The sequence below is a fragment of the Xenopus laevis genome, chromosome 2L (genome assembly GCF_017654675.1).
Source record: "Xenopus laevis strain J_2021 chromosome 2L, Xenopus_laevis_v10.1, whole genome shotgun sequence".
NCBI lineage: Eukaryota > Metazoa > Chordata > Amphibia > Anura > Pipidae > Xenopus > Xenopus laevis.
The window spans coordinates 112,133,668-112,155,594 of NC_054373.1; the positions used below are offsets into that span (position 1 = coordinate 112,133,668).

A 21,927-nucleotide genomic window follows, 5' to 3' on the forward strand; every position below is an offset into this window, starting at 1 on the left:
GACCCAGCCTGTGACTTCGACTATGCTTCTTGTACAAACGTGCAGTTCACTAGCCTTCCCAGAACTCTCTCCCTGGTCCTCTCACACTAAGATCTGGCAGCACCCAAGTAGCGGAGGGCTCCCCCCGAAGTGAAAAGTGGCTGTTATAGGTAGAAGACTGAGCCGTGACCTGGATCTTGGATTGTTCTGGGATTCGGACACCCAATGCATAATATATGCATAAATATAGCAACAGTAACTTTTGCTATATTTTACTTGAACACATGAACCAACATGAACCAACTATTCAAGGTTTATCAATAAATATAGAAATGTAAATATCACACAAAATCTAGAGATAAGCAAGATAATTGTAATGGCATTTGACAACAAATGTTGAACAGCATTTGACAGCTCATGATATGCCATATCTAGTAGAATTAAGTCAAAGGCAACTGGATATTTTAGGTCAGATTTATCAAAATACAAGTTCTTGAAAAAAAAAAGTGGAATAAGATAAAAAAAAAACGTGTGCAACTGTTTTTCTTGAATGTTAGCTTATTTAAGAAAAAAACATGACAAAATATTCCCTTGCATGTTTTTAGCGGAAAAAAATTGCATACAGTGAGAATCTCATTGTCCCATTCATTTTCAATCAGGCTGAAAATCTCAAATGTTTTAATAAACTGAGAAAATAAATATATAAAGTTGTCAGAGAACATTCCCATTGACCTATATACAGCCTCACCAGCTTTTACTTGCTGTGTTTTTTCTGGGGACTTTTAGTGGTTTAATTCTTTAATAAATGGTGACTATTCGAGGTTACAAAGAATTTTCTTGAGAATATTCATACGCGTGTTTTTTCTCGCATTGTGACATAAAACTAAAACTCAATTTTTGATAAATCGACCCCTTAGAGTTTTTCTTGAAAACGTTTCTTCACGACTTATCACACTGGCTTCTTCAGTTCAACTGAAGTGGTAGGGAATTCCCCGGCATTTAAACCCTTGAGGGTTGTAAAGTCACAGATATCCAATCACAATGGTTCCAATGAACTTCAGTAAGGTGTTGGCTGAAACTCACATGTGTGAAAGTGTGATCCAGTCATAATGGTACCGTGACTTTCATTGAGGCTGGTGTTAATCTTTCAATGTACATAACTGGAAGTGTGAATTGTTGTGAGGCTGCTGGCTAGGATTTCAAAGTGGCATTGTAGATTGACAACAAACGCTGTTGCAGGCCCCCTCCTCAGGGATGGTTTCTCCACTTTGTCTTTCAAACATCTGTCCTCTCTATCCAAAATGTGCCCATTGTTGTCCTCAAAGGAGTGCCGCTTTTCTTTGAAATGTAGATAGACTGCTGAGTCTAGTTCTGAGGAGTTAGACCTTCTATGTTGGGCCATCCTCTTACAAAGCAGTTGTTTTGTCGCCCCAATGTATATATCAAAGCACTCTTCACTACAATGGTCAGCATAGACCTTATTGCTCTTCATGTGCTTTGGTGTTGGGCCTTTAGGGTGCACCAACTTCTGTGTTAGGGTGTTGCTGGGTTTGAAATGTGATGTTTCTTGAAAATTCTTGAAAGTTTTTCTGATGTTCTGGCCACATATGGCCTGACCATGTTGCTTTGGCTGCTATGCTCCTCTATTTCTTGTATTGGTCTTTTTGCGTTTTGATAAACGCCCAGTCCAGTATACACACATTTTCAGAGCTCTTTTCAGATGTTTGTATTCTTTCTCTTTCGCTTCTGCACTGATTGCCACAGTTTCAGCCAGGTCGAGTAAAGCTCTTATAACCATTAGTTTATACTCCAGTGGGTGTTGGAAATCAAACAACAAATACTGATTGGTGTGAGTGGGTTTCTTGTATACTTCAATATCCAGGTTTCCCCCCTTTTTTATAACCATTGCACAGTCCAAAAATGGCAGTTTGCTATCTTTTCCAAGCTTTGTTCTGCTACTGAGGGTGGTGTCTTGTTTCAGTGGTTTTCTGACTATTTCAATTGCCTCGGATGTGGCTATGGACGTAAATAGAAATGTAACATCATAGGACACCATAGTATCATTGGTCTCCAGTTATTCCTCATTACTTTGTTGACAAAGTCCATGGAGTTCTGAATGGGATGTACTGTGTTGCCAACTAAGGGAGCTAAGATGTTGGTCACATATTTTGCAATGTTGTACTGTAAGTCACCAAGTTAATGCTGCTGACAACTTGCCTCAGATGGGCTCCTACCTTGTGATGACCCTGTCCTTCTTGAGCTTTTTGCATGCTGATTTATAACAGGCAATGGTGCCATGTGTTGAAGTCGTTACAGCACAATTTTATCCCTTAAGGAAGAATAAAACAGTCATTGGGAGAGATTTATCAATATGTGAGATTAGAGCTCATCTATTTCTGGGATTTTTAGAATTGTATATTAGTGAACTCTAGCTTTCAACCATTGATAAATACAATTCTAAAAATCCCAAAGCAATGAGTAGAAACGCAGTGAAATTTTCTGTGGGAAGCTCTAATCTAATATTTTGATAAATATGCCCCTTAGAGGTCCTTAGAAAATAAAAGTATGTTCTTAAAGGAAAATTATACTCATGAACAGTGTAAGTCTCTTTAAAAATATATTGCATAAATAAGCTCATATGTTAAACCCTGCTTCACCTAAATAAAACATTTTCTTAAAAATATACTTTGAGTAATATATGCCATTGGGTAATCCTAAATATAAAACTGCTATTTTAAATACTAAGGGCCATCCCCTTGGGATAGCATGATTCATGGTGCACACAAACAAACCAAGGGCACACATATATGTTAGGTCACATCAGCAAAATATTTGAAAAAGCTCTTTTACTACAAAACTTAGGGTTGCCACCTGTCCAGATTTCACCTGCACAGCCGGTTTTTGGAAGGGCTGAAAAATTAAGAAAAAATTATTAGGAAAGAATTTGGAAAAAATTAGGAAAAAATTAGGAAAACATTAGGAAAAAATTAGGAAATCCGGACAGGGCACTGAAGTGAATGACAGCCAATCGCAACAGCCTGCCCCCCCAACATCAACCACCCCATCCCCCAATGTCACCGCCCCACCTCCCAACATCAGCACCATGTCCCCAACATTACCGGCCCACCCCTGTCCATTTTCTACAAAAAAAAAGTGGCAACTTCTTCCTGTTTCAGTTAGAGCTGTATTATCCCTGGTCATATACATATATTCATATAAATACATATATTCCAGTTTGGTATGATTCTTTTATAGGTCATTAATACGATATAAACTGTTGTAAGTATTTACTCTGGGGGTAAAGTTTTTCTTTAAAGGAAAAGTTCAGTGTAAAAATAAAAACCAGGTAAATATGTAGGCTGTGCAAAATAAAAAATGGTTGTGATATAGTTAGTCAAAAATGTAATTTATAAAGGCTAATCTATAAAGACTGAAGTGAGTGGATGTCTAACGTGACAGAACACAATACCCTGCTTTTCAGCTTTCTAACTCTTAGCAAATTGAAGAGGAGCCACATGGGACATAACTGTCATTGCAATTGATTCTCAGCATGCAGCTCAGATTCAAAAGCAAACAGTTATGACCCATGTCGCCCCCCTTTCAAGTCACTGATTGGTTACTGCCTGGTAACTTATCAATGGAAACCAAGAGAGCCACAAAACAGGAAGTAGTGTTCTGTCTATTATATCCAGTCACTCCAACCTTTATACATTACATTTTTAACACATTTTTATTTTGCACAGCCATTCTATTTATCTATTTACCCAGTTTTTATTTTTATATTGAATGATTCCTTTACGTAATTGTTAAAGCATTGCAATATATGCAGCACATGCTTTCAAAGACAGTCTAAAATGAATAAACTATGACACTCATTTAAACATTATTAGAAGACAAAGTCATCTTTTAGATAAATTACCAAAATATAAAGATATGCTTAATTATTGGCAATTATCTAGCTCATTTGTCCTATTTCCCATTATTTTATCTTCTTCTCAAATGAGGCTATGGTTGTCCATCATAACTAGCAAATTATCCTATTTGAAATAAAGGACCCTTTCTTTGTTGCCACAATTATCTTTAAAAATCATTATTGCAATTGTTTTAAAAAAAGAAGTAATTAGAGCTCAATTTACATACTAGATTTTTTTCTATGAAATAGGTTTATTTTTCTACATATCACTTGTGTCTAATGTAATAAATACATATGCTCCATACTTTGGCCCATGTATGAACCAGAAATAAACAAAATATCTAAAACTGTACTAACTATAGTATTTTAAAACAAAGAAACATCTAATTCTGACCTTTTCATAACAAGGCTGTATGGCCCGATTAAAATCCTGCAACAACCCAAACCCTTTAATAAGTGCAACATTATCTTTCTGTTTTTCTTAATATTATATAGCTGAAGAAAAATAGTTAGTGTCCTCTTTGAATGCATATATCAAAGCAATTTATGCAATGCATAATAATAATAATAATAATATTAAAAGGGTAGTTTACATTTGAGCAAACTTGTAGCATGTTGAATTGTCTGTTCTTATCAACTTTTCAATTGGTCTTCGTTGTTTAATATTTTTTTTTCAATTATTTCCTTTTCCCATCTTTTTAATGGGGGTGGCTGACCCTAGTAGCCAGATAATTAATGCTATATGCGGCATCAATTTTATTGCTATTGTTAATTTATTTATTGAAGAACAAAACACAGAATTCAGTTTGGCATTTGGCTGCTTCTGAGTCTTTTTCAGCAGGATTTGGCTGAATTCAAGTGCCTGTCTGAACCAAATCCTAACCCTAGGCCCATATAAAGTCAGTATGGAAAGTAGGATATTACATAGTGTTTATTAGATTTTCATTAGGGTTTGGAGTCGGTTTGGGATTCAGATGAAGCCTCCATTAACGACTCATGATTCACCTAAGGGTTCAGTGTATCCCTACTTTTGTTACTTATCTTTCTATTTGGGCCCTTTCTAATATATCTCCCAGTTTATTAATCAAACCACTGCCTGGTTACTATGATAAATTGGACTCTAGCAACCAAATAGCTGCTGAGATTTTAAACTAGACAGTTTCTAATAGAAAAACTAAATAACTCAAAAGCCACAAAAAAGTAAATAAAGACCAGTTGCAAATTGTCTCTGCATATTACTGCCTGCATTATACTATAAGTTAAGTTAATGTAATGGTGAACATCTCCTTTAATAATTAGTAAGGATATCATTTAAATTTCTTGATCATTAACTGCACCCATTGTATCCACCCAACTAGCACTGTTGCGGCTTTATCTCTAGAGTCTCTCAAGACCATTACCTGACCGAAAAAATATGTCTTTGGGCTTTTGTTTTTTCTTTTTATCTTACCAAAAAATAGTCAGGTACATAGAAAATACAACACTGGAATTTTAAGTAAAAGTTAAAAAATGAAACCTGTTTTACCAAATTATCATAAAGATTGGAAATACTGTGCTTTTAATTGGCATATAATAGCATTACATATATTTATCATACATTCAGGTATGTGTGTCAATGCTCCTATAACTGACCAGAGCAGAGACCTAATACCTAGTGCTTAACATTTCCCACAAGTATGTTCCTGGGCCTGGTTATTTAGTTCTCTGCTTGTTCCGATTTTCTCTATGAGCTTGCTTAATCCGCTGTGCCGTGAAAGTATGTTTTCCTCTGTAATGACCTGGTATGTTGAACATATTTCCACCTACAATTTCTCCATCTACTCACAATCACCACTGGTGTGTGTGCTAAGACATTTATCACCAAACTGTGTTTGATATCTGCAGAAATGAATGCCTTGCAAGTGTCCAAAAAGCTTGATACAGATAAAGACCCTATGTACACAAATGAGTATATGGTGACCCTTGTTTTAATACATTTAATAAATCATCTTTATGGATCATTTTGAAATTGACTTTAATATATCTGTCTCTTTAGAATCAAAAACAAATTCTGATTCTTACATACTATGTCCATGATTTCCAATGGAAAAACGGTGCAAATAGGGTGAAAAAAATTTCACACCCAATTTAATTATGTTCTTTTTCTTTAGCTTTTACCTTCACATCCTTTGCCTTCTGTTTTTTTCTTAACAATTCACTTCCCTCTCTTTCTCTTCCCCTGTTATTGTGCTCCCCTTTCTCTCTCTTCCCTTCTGGTCTCACTCCCCTACTTTAAACTCTCCTTCTTACTCATTCACTCACTCACTGTTTGTTGTTCTGCTCTCCCTCCTTCTCTCAGATGCACATTCTCTTTACCTATATTTGTTCTTTTCTCCCCTCATTTCAACTGCCATTTTTCTGTTCTACTGCTGCTATTTATCTTTTTCTCTTTGTCTCTCATATCTTTTTATCTTTGTTAGTCATGTTTCTCTCAACCTTATCCTTGCTACTACATCTCTTCTCTTGCTCTCCAGTATTATCTTCTACTGCACATGTGGAAGCAGATGGAATCTGTCAAGAATATAAAACCAATTTTCCCCTGTCGCCCTGATCAAAACTAAAAAAAAAACCTGCTTCCTAAAAAAAACCCTTCTTTCTAAATCATAGTCCTAAAAAAATTGTTCTTGCTGAAATCTAATACCTTGTGATTGATCTATTCCCAAACAAGTGTTTCCAGAAAATTTACTCTCTGAATAAAAATAAAAGCTACCAATATAGAATTGGCCATGATAATCCTATTGAGATGTGCTGCATGTTACACTATTACAAACAACCTACAAATAAGCCCACAAGGACCACTGGATTTTAAACAATATGGGTCAGTTATGTCCAGAAATGGAGGTGCGGGTGCTAAATTAAAGGTACTTGCATCAAAGCTCCTTGCACTTTTGCTATATCTGGCGCTGCTGCCTTTTTTTCTGCCTACTCTTCCAAAATTTGCACAGTTGGAACGTTTGACACAGCGTAAACTTGAACTCACCTCCAGGGTTCCCATAGCATCTTATATCAATCTCGGCAGCACAGTTGCACCAAAAGAATAAGGTGCAAATGTCACTTTGCCGCTGAACTGAAATTTCAGTACAGTTGTGTCCAATCTGTGTTGCAAGCACATCTGTTGCATCAGGCGCCTCTCTTCCTGGTGATGCAATTACACTGAAATAATGGAAAAAAAACTTGTGAATTGTGGGTAATAAAATATGGCAGTTATGCTCAAAATGCACTTAGCACATTGCTGTATATCACCCTTAAAGGGATACTGTCATGGGTAAAAAAAAAATCAAAATGCATCAGTTAATAGTGCTGCTCCAGCTCCCTTTTTCAAAAGAGCAAACAAATTTATTTATACAGTATTTAATTTTAAAATCTGACATGGGGTTAGACATATTGGCAGATTCCCAGGTGCCCCCAGTCATGTGACTTGTGCTCTGATAAACTTTAGTAACACTTTACTGCTAAACTGCAAGTTGTAGTGATATCGACCCCCTCCCCACCCATCAGCCCATCAGCAGAACAATGGTAAAGTAAGCAGATAATGGATACTTGGTACATATAAGAAAATCACTCAATAGTAAAAATCCATATCCCACTGCGACTCCTTCAGTTACTTTGAGTAGGAGAAGCAATAGCCTGTCAGAAAGCAGTTCCGAAAGCAGATCTTTTTAATATGTTATATTACATTCCCTAGGGGTAGGTAGGTAACAATTTGCTTCCACAACTATTCAGTGATACATGCAGCAGCTCTTTCTTCCAGGGATCCCTTGTAGTGTGTTCAATGCATTACGGTATACTAGGATTGCCACCTGTCCAGTTTTGCCACCTGTCCAGTTTTAACCCAAACATCCTGGTTTTTGAAAGGGCTGTCCGGGTGAAACTGCCTGACTAGATTTTCAAATTAGGAAATCCGGACAGGACATTGAAGTTAATGGCATGGCCATGTCATAACCCCGCTCCCCTGATTAAACAGATCCACCCCCAAATCATCACCCTCCCTGCCCCTAATGTCACACACCCCACCCCCATCAGTCCCGCCCCCTGCCCAGAGTTCCCAATGGAAAAGGTGGCAACCCTATGTTATCCTGGAAAAGATTACTATACTGCACATGCAATGACTTGGCCAGTGCAGTGGATCCCTGGGAGGATGATCTTAAATGGCTGGTGTTCTTCATTGGTTGTTTCATGACAACTATTTCTAAATCAGCCCTTCAGCTGGAAATTTTGTTGTGCAATTATTATTTTAGAAAAAGTTAGCCATAACATTTTTTGTGTGTGCACCTAAAAAAGTATCTTCTGTAGCATTAAATTATATAGGTAAAATATATATATATATATATATATATATATATATATATATATATATATATATATATATATATATATATATATATATATATATATATATATATATATATATATATACAGTATATGTATATATATATATATATATATATACACACACACACACACACACACACACACACACACACAATATGGACTTTGAACCAGTACATTTTAGCATATGCACACTTTATTGTTACTTATTGTGGCATTCACAGTGAAATAAAATCATTTTTCTATTATTCAATCTCAAATCAAATAGCTGATGTTACCTTAAAAATTCAATATGCCTTAAAGCCATTTCAATTGAATCATAATTCTATGTTGTTTTGTTAATCCTGCCTAATTAATCAAAGCCAAGCAAATCTCAGAAACACATGCATAGATTCCTCCGACAGCAATGCTTATCAGAAACTCTGCATCTGATACATTTCATTTTAGCCTTCATGTTGAAATGTGTATCAGAATACAGAAAAATCTTTTTGTTTTTATCTTTATTTTTAATGATAAATGACTTTTAATTCACTAAATATGACTGTATTAAAGAATCCAGTCCATTACCCTGCTGAGCTGCAGGCCAGATTTTCCAGTGAGCTTCTGCTACACACAAAGTTGGCTGGTGTGCCATTCAGCATCCCGGTAGCTCCCTTTTCTCCTCATACTAGCAATGGCAAAGCTCTGTACGGATGTACTGCTGGATTCTCTCATTTAATATCATTTGTGGAACCTTAAAAAGATTCCCTTGAACGTCATCTTTAAGGTAAGACAGCCTTAGAGAATCAGTGGAGGGAAGCCTCGTGCTTTATTAAAGAAAAGGATTTGTGCTCGTTCATTTCAGCCAGTATCTTATAGTAATTCCTCTGTGCTGATGCAGGAGCCTGAGAGCAATAGTTGGGAGGGGGATGCTTTTGCACTTAAAACCAAAGGTTTGTGTGGATTGTCAGCATTATAGCTATGGCATTTGTAGCTGAGGACTGGATATTGCTCTCAGCGCTCTACATATGCATTCTTTGAAGTGTTTCCCTTTCCCTCGATGGATCTAATCTCTTTAGAACATTAATAAAGGCCATCATCACTGGGATGCAAGGTGCTTCCTATGTCTGTCCTCTTGCTGCTTGGAAGTCTCTTTGCAGCTGATGTAGCTACAGTGCAGTTGGGCAAACTTATGTAAATGCTGTGAATGAAAAAGCAAAACATTACACAGATCTGAAAGTGGGTTGTCTGCTCTTAAGTACCAGCATAGGTCAATTCTTATGCCTTTTCAAATGTTTGATGGTTTTACATAGAATAGAGGAAATAAAATAATTTTTCACGACCTGCCAATATTATGTTTACAAGAGATTCGAAGTGGCTTAAGGAGCTGGAAATGTTGTTACAGGAATGATATTTCAAATCAGCTACAACTTAAACCCGTACAGAGGATATTTGACAAATGGTTATTTTATGCTAACGCACATATGTTTAAAAAGGCAAATATAGATATTATTATTTACATATATATTTATATTTCTTTTGTATGTGTACAAAATAGATTAAGGCAGAAATAAATATCATATGAATATGTCCAAACAAGAAGACAATGTCATTGTTATGAGTTGGGAGGCCAGTACTTTATAGCTTAGTCACATGTCGAATTTTAACTCATTAACTGCAGAAGGTTAAGCATTAGGTTCTCATAGCAGCTCCAATGTGAGTCAAGGGGTTAAGTATATCCATTTATGCATGAGTGTGTTACCAGAAGTGTGAAATAAAAAAAGATAATGGATCTCTATGAAAGTATTCAGTGAAATGGGAGATCACGTGACACCTTGTCTTTAAGTGGGGTGGATTTGTCATTTGGGAAGGAATGGAGAAAGCAGAAGCTCCTTAAAGAGGCCTGATTAAAGGTTCCTTACAGTTGAAATTGATCAGTGCTCGTTGTGCTATTGCTGAAATGTGTTTGGTTGTTTTCACCTGTATGAACAACTGAGTTTCATTAAGATTAGCTTTCAAATGAAGCATGACCAATAACATCAGCAATAATGAGAAAACATGCAAACTGCATTACCGCCCATTGCCTTTCTGAGAACACAATAAAGGAAGGTGTGAAAATGCTTTCTAAATTTAAGCATTTAGATGACTTGTAGAATTGCAGATTGATATTTTCAACGGCTGTTCATTATAGCCTCTGCCACTGAGGCGGTGTGAGGGCTTTCAGAAAGATGGAGTGGTGTAATTACCAGGTGCACATGTTCATTAATCCTTTCTGGCTAGAAAAAAGCTTGAAGTTCTTCTCCAGTGGCCCGTTGGTAAAGCTATAAATATCTAAATTGTGTCAGCTAAGAAGTCACACAGATTGGTGGCTCTTTTGTGAGTTCAATTTCATGCACTGTTGAATTGACTGTGTAAAAGACAGTTTTGCCTTTTTTTTGTAATGGGTGTTATCTCTTTTTTATCACAAAACTTGAGAAAACATACTTACATCAGTCATTTCTAAGTCAACATTCACATAACTTGCTTGATAATTTAAGATATATAATTTTAAAAAAGGAATTTGTAACAAAGAAGAGGAATTCCTACTCTACAGCAGCCCCCCACTTGTAGATTCCAAGAGCTTCCATAACTATGTATTTTCCGTGCACTGTGCTTCTTAGTTATTCCCAGGCTCAGCACCAATGCTGAAGGATTACTTTAAAACATTTTATTAGGATTCATAATAAAATGCTTTGGGGGAATGATATGCTGTTTTTATTTTACCTGAATTTTTGTGACATTTTTGTCTGTTTTTTTGTTTTTTGTTTTCATCAATTACAGAATAAATAGGAAATAGGAATTACCTAATTATGTTTGTTCACTTTTTGTTTTGATTTGCAAACACAAATGTATTGCAGGCAGGGGAAAGCATGGCTTTAGCCATGCTTTCCCCCTGCCTGCAATACATTTGTGTTTGCACATTGTTTTTACTGCAAGGCTTTGAATAAAATTGGAAGTTTTATACATTTTTGGCCTACGGATCCAGTGTCTGCGGCAGCCTGTCAGTGTGCTTCTGAGTATTGTTTGGAAAATACACTCTCTCTTTCTAATTCTATATTCCACCTGTTAATTTCCGTTAGTTTTATGTTAAATATAAAAAATGCACCCAATATAGGTCCATCAAATGCAAAGTCTGGTGTAAACTGGTTATTCTGGACTGTATATAAGAAGTCCACTTGCACTACCTTGTTGAAAATGGTTCATAAATAAATTATAAAATCCCATTAATACATGACAAATTTACCATGGATGATCTATAATAAAGAAAATATTTTTAGTAACAGTGAACTGGATTTTTTTTTTTAATTTCAAACACTGAATTGAATTGGAGAAGCAGTGTAAATATAATTAGTATTGTCATGGCTTTGCTGCCTTAACATGTAAAAATCAATATTTCTGTAATTGTATCATGTATGACTTACTCTGTGTTACTTCCCATCCCAGATAAAAGCACTCACACTTGATAAGGCCAAAATATATATATGTCATTATAGATTAAGTGAATTCATCTTTATGTAAACCCAGAGACCGTGCAGGATAGAACAGATGCTATATTGCACTTTAAAAGCCTTAAAATCACAGTTTATTTAAAGTATATTTTTGTATGAATAACACAATATTTACAAAGACACCACAAGGTAAATGTGTGGGAGGGTCTACAACCTTCTAAGGCACTTCACTTACTTATTACAGTATATTCCTATCTACCATATTCAGTAGAAACAAGAAAGAAAATGGCAACTGGATATATTTTATTGAATAAGTAAATATTTAAGCCCAGAAAGAATGCAATGTGAAAGATGATTCAATTCAAGCAAAGCAAACCCTTTGGATGGTAAAGTACAGTATGTGCACTTTCCTTTGGTGTTTTATTTCACAAAAGGGTATAACAACAATTAGCCAGAAAGAATCCTGTTATTTATCCCTTTCCTCTCTCCTTTTACTTTTACAAACAGGTGAGATTCTTTGACAGGATTCCTAAATGAACTGTGTGGCCTGACATCACTGGCTAAGCTTTTTTTCTCCCTGTGCTAGTTGTCAATGCCCTGAGAGTGCCTGTTGTTGGACATTGTTATTGTGATCTATTTAGTTGTGGAAAACATCCTGTGTTCCTGACAAGGAATTCCTGAAAACTGCTCACTGAGATCCCAAGTGTCAACATGTATAAGCTCAGTTTAGCCTTGATGTCTATTGGTCCATTATGAAAGGAGATAATTAGTTGCTGAAGAGTGTTGGGCGATGTCCAAGTAAGTTAACAGCATATCATTTCAGTACTCAGAGAACTGTATAACAGTAGTGGAACACTAAAGGTAATTTCAGTTAACATTGGTAATGACTGTACACACTGTAGAAGTGTTAGCTATGAGTTTCTACAGCTTGAGAAATCATTTTATATATAATTTATTTTTGTATATGTGTTTTAAAGGAATACAGTAATAAGGGGCTATGTATTAACTGCTACTTTGGTAAAAATAATTCCACAATCTAGATAACAGTAAAGCGAAATGCATATACAGTATTTGCATAACTTTTCCCATAGTTTCTGGTGAAGAGATGATTATTTTGTGTTAAATGGAACATCATATTTGAGCTAGTTTTTGAAATCATTTAATGTAAGCTAGGAAGCAAGCTTTTTTCTTTTGGTCTATTTGTTGTTCATGATGGTTGTAATTGGTTTATACTGTAAATATTAAGCATGTACAGGTGTGGAATCTGTTATCTAAAAAACTGATATCTAGAAAGCTCCAAAATACAAAATGGTAACTTGACGGTAACTAAGCTCCATGAATTCCTATTGGTGACAAAACAATACTATTGGGTTCATTTAAGACTTCAATGTTTTTTAGTAAACGTATGGTGATCCAAATTACAGAAAACCCTTTATCAAGAAACAACCACTTCCCAAGTATTCTGTATAATAGATCCCATGGCTGTAATAGTTTTTATAAATCCAGATTTGGTGCTAACATATAAACATATAAATACATGTATTTAGAGGAAATGTAAAGTCAAAAAAGCAAAATTACTTTAACAGGCCTAAAAATAAAACTTTTTTCAATTTTCTTTAATTAAAACGTCTGTATAGTTTTAATAGAAACTGTGATTTTCTGCGCTTCAGCTCCCCTTCTCTCCGTGCGCAAGGACTTCAGCCTGCATGAATTCCTCAACCCATCTGGCCGGCTGGTGGCTGTTTTACTTCAAAATGATAAGCGATACGTTCAGTTAATTTATCTGTTTGTTCCTGACTAAAGCTTACCTCCATGACAACTCCGCACCTCAGAGGAAGGGAGATTGTTTTGAAGTAAAGCAGCCACCGGCTGGCCGGCTGGGCCGAGGGATTCATGCAGGCTTAAGTCCCGTGGAAAGAGGGGAGCTGGAGTGCAAAAAATCATGATTTTTATAAAAAGGGTACAGAATTTTTTATAGAAGTAGATTGAAGATAGGTTTATTTTTAGGCAGTGGACCCATTAAAGGAATTACATTTTTGACTTTACATCCCCTTTTAAAGGCCTTATTTAAGATGCCCAGGCCAATGTAAATCCCCCTGTTCTTTTAGCTTTGCAAGTTAACCCAGAAAAGAGCTGCACCTTGCTAAATATAAACCTGCCTTCATTCAGCAACATTATATTTAGATGGTACAGCATGGAGGCATACCTTGGAACTCCAGCTGGCTTAAGAGGCAGAGCTAACCTACAGAGATTATTGCCCCAGGTGGGTGTTCTATGTAAGATGGCAACGGGGTCAATTTATAATATCTGATGTTTCTCTTAAATATGTTCACTGTAAAGTAAAATGTCTTTGTTGAAACATGGGGTAAACATACCCTTATTGCTTCAACCATTAGGTGCAATGAATTCATATTTTGGTTTTTTGAAACCAATATTTATCTTCCTGTAACCTGTCATTTGTTCAGATCCCGAGTAATGTCAATAGAGCACATTAAAAACCTTCAATCTCCTGTTAGTATAGGGAATCTCTTGTTTATAGGTATAGATATTCACCCTTTTTATCAATAATATGCCATTGCACATAATCTAATTCAGAACTATCTTTCCTCTGCAAACACAATACATCCAGTCAGTACCTAAAGCTTTAGTTATACACATATTTCAGTTGAGCTACTGTGCTACACAAAATACACAATCTGCTTTCTTGAGAATCGCCACAGCCACCAATGCTTGTAAATATATAATTATCTTTGAACTCTTTTCTGAATTGTGAGCCTAGAGTTGTTGTGTGACAAACAGAGAATTGTCAGGCACAGAAGCTTCCTTACTTTGAAAGACCACAGAGTTGGATAATAAATCTAAATCTGTAAATTCCAGTGAATTGTTCATAAACAAGATGGCTGTCAAATGTTGATGTCTGATAATCTGATTAGCAATAAAGTTTGATGGGGCATACATACTTAGATTGCAGTATTCAAGATGCTGGAAGAACCATTTTATCTCCAGAGACAGACATCTACATTTAAGTAGCGGACAAGTCTAGGTATTGGTAGCACAGTGATGGATACAGTCTGTCTAACCCTTCGACAAAGAGCTTGCATCACAGCAGCACGAATTTCAAAAAACTAATCAATGGTACATTATAGTGAGAGAGTTAGCCCCCTTAGTAATATTGCCTCTTTTTATCAATTCACCATATACACTAAGGGGCTGATTCACTAAGCTCGAGTGAAGGATTCGAATGAAAAATACTTCGAATTTCGAAGTATTTTTTTGGTACTTCGACCATCGAATTGGTTAAATTCGTTCGAATTCGAACGAAATCGAACGAATCGAACGAAAAATCGTTCGACTATTCGACCATTCGATAGTCGAAGTACTTGCCCTTTAAAAAAAACTTCGACCCCCTACTTCGGCAGGTAAAACCTACCGAAGTCAATGTTAGCCTATGGGGAAGGTCCCCATAGGTTTGCTAATCTTTTTTTGATCGAAGGATTTTCCTTCGATCGTTGAATTAAAATCGTTCGAATCGTTCGATTCGAACGATTTAATCGTTCGATCGAACGAAAAATCCTTCGATCGTTCGATCGAAGGATTAGCGCTAAATCCTTCGACTTCGATATTCGAAGTCGAAGGATTTCAATTCGAGGGTCGAATTTCGAAGTATTTTTAACTTCGAAATTCGACCCTTAGTGAATCTGCCCCTTAGACTCTTACATCAAGCAACACAAGATAAGGTAAATGGCATGGTGCCAAAAAAAACATTTTTTATGGTGTAATGCAGGGCACCAGATCAGGGGAATGCCTTTTCTATTTTCTTCTTTTGTAACAGATTACAAAATCTGTCTAGCTGCTAGCTGATCCAGAGGAAGGCAAAATAAAACCCTCAGAAACCTTGCCAATTTGCTTCAGAGGGGGAAAAAAACCTTTCTTGACTCCAACATAGAAATCGTAGACCTCTCTGGATCACCATTATACAAAGAGCTATTTTCAATAACCCTGTGTGTTGATATCAAACTAAATGCATTTCAGTTGCACACTGTGCTACCTATTTTTATTAAATAGACACATGTTCATTTAAGGCTAAACATCATCAAAAAATAGAAGCGTATAGCTGCAGCAAGCCTTGTGTGTGATTAGTATGCTGTGCACATTTCTTGCCTTCAAATGTTACTCATTGAGAGCTAGGATATTTTGAGGTTTCTAATTATATAATCGTTACAACGCAATATAATTATGATTCTTATCTCAATCTAGAGGCTTTGTTTATATTAGTGCCAATAAATGTTTATGAAATGCACTCTGTGAACTTTCTGTTAGTTCTATGCGTAGCCAGTGCCTGGAGAGGTTGACTGGTGCTAAATATAGCTTCAGTTAGAGGGCAAATCTGCTAACATTAAAATTAACTTTAACAAGTTAAACCCTTGCCATCCATACATTTTTAATTCTGTGCATACTGTAGCTTATTATGACTTAAAGATCCTAGCATAGCCATTCTTATTATTCATGGCAACAAATCCTAAAACCAGCATTTTTTTTTTTTAAAACAATGACCTAGTTTTGATAATGAGAATGTGTGAGTTGTTGGTCTTTAAAGCCAGCATATTGTAATTGCTCCATTATTATAAAAATCTCAGTGTGGTTTTCTGACAAGTGATTTTATATTTTATACATGAAAACAAATCCGTTTCAATTTAACCCACTGGAATCTTTAGGCCGAGCACAGAAACCAATATATAAAATAACTTTATTTAATAGCTTCCAGAAAATGGCAAGCAACTAGAAACCGTTAATGTATTCTTAAAATATAAAATGAGAGATAATTGTTACATGCATATTTGGGGTAGTTGATATGTTGCCCCAGTGCGGATGATGAACCATAATGCAGATGTTATGTAACTTATGTATATCTGCACAATATCATATTTTAAACATGACTTTGCTATAGGCATTAGGGATGTAGCGAACCGCCGAGTATGTGTTCGCGAACGCCGGCAAAAAATGCAAACAGTTCGCGAACTTCGAACATCCGAAAATCGTTCGATTCGAACGATCGTAGGATTTTTAATCGTTCGATCGAACGATTTTCGTTCGAATCGAACGAAAATCGTTCGATTTTAGCGATCGAATGGTCGAACGATTTTGACGCGAACGCCTATTGGCGAAAGTCGTGCGACGTTCGCGAACTTGCGGCGGACGCGAACAGCCGATGTTCGCGCGAACAAGTTCGCCGCAGAACAGTTCGCTACATCCCTAATAGGCATCAGAAAGTGACCCTAGTGAATCTGTGTTTTAAAATTATTATTGCTTGTGAATCAACTTTGACTTCACTTTAATTCTGCTATTCTATTTCAACTTTCTGTACTTAGTGACGGTTTCCTTTGGTCTGGACCTGACTCTATCAGACCTGTTACGGTTGCCTATAAGTCAATGGGAGAAGTCCCAATGCTTTTCTGATGTGCGCTGGGTTTTGGACAATACACCAACGTTTTCGGGTGAAAATTATGAAAAAATCGTGAAAAAACTTAAAAATTGGATGATGCAAAGGAAATTATCGGGAAAACTAAGGGGCAGATTTACTAAGCTCGAGTGAATTTTCGAAGTTAAAAAAGTTCGAATTTTCGAAGTAAATTTTTGGGTACTTCGACCATCGAATTGGCTATAGTCGACCATTCGACTTCGATTTGAATGATTCAAAGTAAAAATCGTTCGAATATTCAACCATTCGATAATTGAAGTACTGTCTCTTTAAAAAAAAACTTCAACTTCATACTTCCCAAATTAAAGCTACCGAAGTCCAATGTTAGCCTAAGGGGACCTTCCACAGCACTTTTCTAAGTCTTTGCACATCGAATTGAAATCCTTCGATCGATCGCTAAAAATTGTTCGAATCGTTCCATTCGAATGATTTCTATTCGATCGTTCGATTGATTGAATACGCTAAAAATCCTTCAACTCCAATATTCGAGGTCGAAGGATTTTAATTCCAGGGTCAAATTTCAAAGTTTTTTTAACTGCGAAATTCGACCCTTAGTAAATCTGCGTAAATAAATAAGCGTTAATACACGAGTGGATTTGATCAGAGTTTGTAGCATAAAATATTGAGATAAATTCGGAATTTGATAAATAACCCCCTTAATGTTGTTGTTGTTTATATTTCATATGTTGATTATGAAATATAAAAAATATATTCTCAGATGCACCCTGCACACACAGCATTTATTTCTATTAAAATATGTCATAATACTCTATTTAAAGGAGTGACATGGTGGGACATGGAGAGCTATCCGACTAAATGTCTAGATAAGGGTTTGTTTATCTGCTTACCTAGACACAAGAAGTTTGGTCTTCTAATATATTCAATAATGTGAGGGGTATGATAACCTAGTCTAGATGCACTGCCATGTAAACATTTAGACTACGTTGTTATCCTCCGAAGATGTTTCTGATGAATCTTCAAATGCCTACAGATAACATATGTATTCAGTGTTATCTAGAGTCAAAATTCTATGCTTATGGTTAAGTGAAGCAATCAGAAATACCAGATATATGTATTGCTCAAAATTGCATTTTTGAGTGTTGAGAACATACTTTGCCATAATCTTTAAACAAAAAACAAAACAAAACAGGTTAATGGTTTAATATTGTTTGTCTACCAAAATCGAACAGTTCAGTAATTGTGTTTGCATATGGCTGCATTGGGAGTGCAGATAAGAAGTTCTTCTATTCTTCAAGTCAAGTGAACATATCTGAGCTTTCTGAGTCTCTACCCATCATGAATGTAAATAGGATTGTGCTGCAGCTGCAGCTTACATCACCTTGAATAAGCAATATTTTAATACATTCTTACCAATTTACATTTTCTATTCATATGCTCTGTTTCTCAAGAAAATATTTTCCTGTTAAAGATATCACTGATGTCCAATCTGTTTCAATTAAATCCCTCATGTTGGAGGATTCACCACATTGTTTATTTGATAAATCCTTTTGCAATGTTGTTTTTAAGAGTTATTTAGATCTCACGCTGCCAAATTCTTCTCTAAGCATAGACACTGTTTAGGAATCTTTTACCATAATGCCTTTCAAATCACATTTCTTTGTGTGTTGGCTTAAAGCCATCTCTTCATCCTTTTGGAATATGTTTCTCAAGAATGGTCTCATTAACATTATTGGAGTGCTTTTTATTGAAATGTTCCTTTATTTGATTCAGATAGCAGATATTTCATTCATTTGCTGTTAATGGCTTTCAGCAGACAATGACTGAAACTTCTTTTATGGAAGGGAAATTCAGTGAAAATCATGGCAATTCATAATATGTAAAATGATCTGCAAATGTTTTTTCCACCTATTCTTATTTTTATAAACCTTATTTTGACTTACATTCATCTACATATTACATTAAATGATTTTAAACTGAGCTGCAAAATAAACTGCTGCAACATACTTGCATTGCTATTTTACGGTGGTTTTTTTCTAGGTTTGTATTTTTATAAAACTAAATAATTGGCACTGCCAGCATTGACTAGAATTGGCATGTACCTTCTTCTCAATGAAACAATCGGATGCTCGGAAATTATATTCATCTTGGAATTACCTTGTTTACAGAATATTTTTTCAGGCAAAAAATGTTAGTAGAGAAGTAAAGCTGGAAAGGAAGCCACATAACTCAAGCATGACATAGAAGTCTCATGCCAATGATGCCCCATTTATTTCATACATGATCATAAAATATTTATTTTAATGTGGTCTGCCTATTTAACACTATTATAGGCACAAGCATCTAGGGCTGGTCTATGGGAGCAGTGGATTAAAAATCCAGAGCAAGGTGCAGAAGTAGCCCTATGCATGGCAACTGTCTAGAGAATAGATTTGTTTTTCTCTGTTACTTTTTCATTCTAAATGATGTGAAAGTTAGTGGGTTTTCCAGGCGATTCCAATGTTGCATACAAAACTGTACTGAATGTTATAACCTTAGGTGTAAGCTTATCATATGGACTTTCCCCACCAACAAAATAACAAGGCTTACATCAAAGGTAGAAAAGACTGACATAAGGATGGGTAGATATGCTTTAACAGTCAACAAGCATGGGGCTGATTTATCAATATTCAAATTTGAATCTTTACCACAATTTTTTCTGCTCTGAAACGCGCAAATTTGAATTAGAGTTTTCAAAAGCTGAATTTTAGGGGTTTATTAAGCACAAAACTTTAAATGGAAATATTTGGCATCTAAACAGGTGAATTCATATAAAAGACAATGGGAGCTGTCCTAGGGCAAATGTAAATGTTCTTTTTTCAATTCGAGTTTTTTGAGTTGGTAGACCCATGAAAAATAGAATATGAAGTTGCTGCATTCAAGGTGTCTGTTTTTATTTGAGATTTTTTAAATTATTTTTTTCATAAATAAGCACAAGTTTTTTGCATTTAAATCCACAAATTAGAATTTTGTTACATAAACCTCTATAACAGTAAAGTTTTAAACTAAGGATATAAATATAATGTACTATAAATAACAACAAATATTTATTCAAATCTATTCCTCATTAAAATATATATTTTATCAGAATCATTTCAAGATGTGATAAGACAGATAAAAAAAAACGCTTCTAAAAACCCTGTATTTCATTCAGCAGTTTTACTGATTTGCTCAATTCGATTTCACTGGGTTTCATTTGGAGGGGCTGAACTTGATGGACTTTGGTCATTTTTTAACCAAACTATGTAACTATGTAAACCTTGGCTTTTAGAATTCACTATTTATGGCAACATCTAGGATTTTGGGTTCAGAACTGACCAAGGCACTCCCTACTTGGTTTGTACTAGTGGTTTTTCTGCTACACTTAAAAAACATAATGATGGGTTACCCGGTTTGAGAAATGTATCCTCAAATTTGTTTATTTACCTTTGGGAGGTAAATAAGATCAAGTTTAAATGGACAATAGTCTGCTATATTAAGAAAATATAATAGTATTGCCGATATTTACTGGAACAAGTGCAAAAAAGAAATATACGTTTTGTTCTTTGGTCTGTTTTTATCCACACCATATAGGAGATAGGGTAAATTAGATTTGTAAAAAAAATCTTAATTCATTTGAAAATATGATATTTCATGAAAGGGTAAATTAGATTTGTAAAAAAAAAATCTTAATTCATTTGAAAATATGATATTTCATGAAACTAAATTGAAACATAATCATTATAATAATGAGATGGTGTTAAATGCATTGTACACCTATCAATCTGTGGCAACAAAGGGCAAATCAGTCCATGTGACTGGATCTGCTTTCTTGTAGTATGCGGTGTTCTATACGTACAGAAGCTTGGAAAATGCCTCTATTAGAATTCAACAGCTTTCTTTCATCTACATAAAAATAATTTGATATTGTGACACACAGGTCAGTAGTCAGGAAAAAACATCAGTCAGTCAGTAGTAAGAACATGGAATGTTATTACTGTTGCAAGAGAAGGGATGGCAGATGTGAGCTTGGAAGCAGTTACACCAATAGAAATGCTGTTTGTTTTGACAGTGCTCTAGCAAATGCTTACTGAAAAAATGTTTTGGACTATTGGGAGAGCAAAAATATAAAGAAAGTGGGGTTTATTGGAACCACTAAGTTATAGAATAGCAATGTGAGACACGGGAAAGCCAGAAACCACATTCTGAGAATCTATGGATAACAAATGATGAGGATCAACCAGTCATAATCCAGAGTTTAATTTGTTAATTAATTTGTTGTGCTGCTACAGTAAGTAGCCAAAAATACACTATTGTTAATAGGCTGACATTATTATGATTGGTACAGTATACGAAGGATATCTGAGGATACTTTTAAATTGAGATTAACCTGTACAACAACATGTGTAATTCAAGTACTGTTAATAAGCATAAAAGCAGATATTTGTTTTGGGGGCCTTTTTATCAAAGGTTAGATTTTTTTTTGGTTTTAATGGTTTTTGAAATTATGACTAAACTCACAAACTCTGAGGGGGTTATTTATCAAAGTCCGAATTTATCTTAATATTTTCTGCTACAAACTCTGATCAAATCCGCTTGGGTTTCTTACCAAAAATTTGCTTTGCAGGAAAAAATCTGATTTTTATGATTTTTTCTGATTTTTGCCTGAAACCCCTAAAAACTTCTGGGTATTGCACGAAACCCAGTGCACATCAAAAAATCATTGGGACTTCTCCCATTGACTT

The 21,927-nt window shown here is 35.4% G+C and overlaps 1 protein-coding gene across 6 annotated transcripts in view; it reads left to right on the forward strand.

Annotated features, from left to right (window-relative positions):
- Positions 1-21,927, forward strand: part of dmd.1.L (dystrophin, gene 1 L homeolog) — a 1,148,817-nt gene that overhangs the window by 583,246 nt on the left and 543,644 nt on the right. Inside the window, exon 1 of one of the 6 annotated variants that reach the window (XM_041580925.1) lies at positions 9,001-9,026. The exons of the other annotated variants lie outside the window; for them this stretch is intronic. The gene's annotated coding sequence lies outside the window, so the exon portion shown is untranslated. Of the gene's footprint in view, positions 1-9,000; positions 9,027-21,927 lie in introns of those variants that run through there. 6 annotated transcript variants of the gene reach the window in all.